The sequence below is a fragment of the Rhamphochromis longiceps genome, linkage group LG6 (assembly GCF_057381845.1).
Source record: "Rhamphochromis longiceps isolate RC_006_pf linkage group LG6, R_longiceps_female_GT1.1, whole genome shotgun sequence".
Classification (NCBI taxonomy): domain Eukaryota; kingdom Metazoa; phylum Chordata; class Actinopteri; order Cichliformes; family Cichlidae; genus Rhamphochromis; species Rhamphochromis longiceps.
This window is the reverse complement of record NC_140562.1, coordinates 1890429-1892928: the sequence shown is the minus strand read 5'-3', so window position 1 is coordinate 1892928 and position 2500 is coordinate 1890429.

Genomic DNA, 2500 nt, shown 5'->3' with positions numbered 1-2500 from the left:
GTGCCTATGGTACAACAACTTTTTGCCGTGCCCCTGGTACACCGCTCAGTAGCACTTTGCCACACAAACTCTCCTCGTGCCTATGGTACGACAACTTTTCTCGGGCCTATGGTACAACAACTTTCCTCCGTGCCCCTGGTACGACAGCTTTTCTCGTGCCTATGGTACAACAACTTTTCTCGTGCCTATGGTACAACAACTTTTCGCCGTGCCCCTGGTACACCGCTCAGTAGCACTTTGCCACACACACACTCCTCGTACCTATGGTACGACAACTTTTCTCGGGCCTATGGTACAACAACTTTCCTCCGTGCCCCTGGTACGACAGCTTTTCTCGTGCCTATGGTACAACAACTTTTCTCGTGCCTATGGTACAACAACTTTTCGCCGTGCCCCTGGTACACCGCTCAGTAGCACTTTGCCACACACACACACCACTCGTGCCTATGGTACGACAACTTTTCTCGTGCCTATGGTACGACAACTTTTCTCATGCCTATGGTACAACAACCTTTCCCCGTGCCCCTGGTACACTGCGCAGAAACTCTTTGCCACACACACACACCACTCGTGCCTATGGTACGACAACAGGCCCCGGGGACCTACATCGCACCTTGCTCTTGCCTCCCTTACAGCTGAAAAAGGTCCATGCCTGTGCCCTGGCCCTGCTGAAATTCCCTCTGCATTTAGCCGAGGCAGTGAGTCGGCCTCCTGTCTCCCTTTACGGTCGAAAAAGATGTGCTCCTGGGCGCGCTGGCCCTGCTGCTACTCACATCGGGCATGGACCTGGACCTCCAGCAGGCCCCGGGGACCTACATCACACCTTGCTCTTCCCTCCCTTGCAGCTGAAAAAGGTCCATGCCTGTGCCCTGGCCCTGCTGAAATTCCCTCTCCATTTAGCCGAGGCAGTGAGTCGGCCTCCTGTCTCCCTTTACGGTCGAAAAAGATGTGCTCCTGGGCGCGCTGGCCCTGCTGCTACTCACATCGGGCATGGACCTGGACCTCCAGCAGGCCCCGGGGACCTACATCACACCTTGCTCTTGCCTCCCTTACAGCTGAAAAAGGTCCATGCTTTTGCCCTGGCCCTTCTGAAATTCCCTCTCCATTTAGCCGAGGCAGTGAGTCGGCCTCCTGTCTCCTTTACGGTCGAAAAAGATGTGCTCCTGGGCGCGCTGGCCCTGCTGCTACTCACATCGGGCATGGACCTGGACCTCCAGCAGGCCCCGGGGACCTACATCACACCTTGCTCTTCCCTCCCTTGCAGCTGAAAAAGGTCCATGCCTGTGCCCTGGCCCTGCTGAAATTCCCTCTCCATTTAGCCGAGGCAGTGAGTCGGCCTCCTGTCTCCCTTTACGGTCGAAAAAGATGTGCTCCTGGGCGCGCTGGCCCTGCTGCTACTCACATCGGGCATGGACCTGGACCTCCAGCAGGCCCCGGGGACCTACATCACACCTTGCTCTTGCGTCCCTTACAGCTGAAAAAGGTCCATGCTTTTGCCCTGGCCCTTCTGAAATTCCCTCTCCATTTAGCCGAGGCAGTGAGTCGGCCTCCTGTCTCCTTTACGGTCGAAAAAGATGTGCTCCTGGGCGCGCTGGCCCTGCTGCTACTCACATCGGGCATGGACCTGGACCTCCAGCAGGCCCCGGGGACCTACATCACACCTTGCTCTTGCCTCCCTTACAGCTGAAAAGGTCCATGCTTTTGCCCTGGCCCTTCTGAAATTCCCTCTCCATTTAGCCGAGGCAGTGAGTCGGCCTCCTGTCTCCCTTTACGGTCGAAAAAGATGTGCTCCTGGGCGCGCTGGCCCTGCTGCTACTCACATCGGGCATGGACCTGGACCTCCAGCAGGCCCCGGGGACCAACATACTCCTCTGCTCTACTCCCCCACTAGCTTTCCTTCTCCCGCAGTTACCCTCCACCACAAATCCAGCATGGCCCTTGCCCTCCAGCAGGCCCCGAGGACCCACATACTCCTCCGCTCTAATCCCCCATGAGCTTTCCTTCTCCTGCAGTTACCCTCCACCGCATATCCAGCATGGCCCTTGACCTCCAGCATGCCCCGGGGACGCACATCCTCCCCTGCTCTAGTCCCCCACTAGCTTACCTTTCTTGTAGTTACGCTCCAGCGCATATCCAGCATGGACCTTGACCTCCAGCAGGCCCCGGGGACGCACATCCTCCCCTGCTCTAATCCCCCACTAGCTTTCCTTCTCCTGCAGTTACCCTCCACCGCATATCCAGCATGGACCTTGACCTCCAGCATGCCCCGTGGACCCACACTTAAGCCCCCTCCCACTGACAAAGCAAAACACCACTGGCAAAATCCTCGTGCCCCTGGTACTCCAGAATGTAAATTCAAACATGCCCCTGGTACACTGCGCAGAAACACTTTGCCACACACACGCACACACTGCTTGTGCCTATGCTACGATAACTTTTCTCGTGCCTATGGTACGACAACTTTTCTCCGTGCCCCTGGTACACCGCTCAGAAACACTTT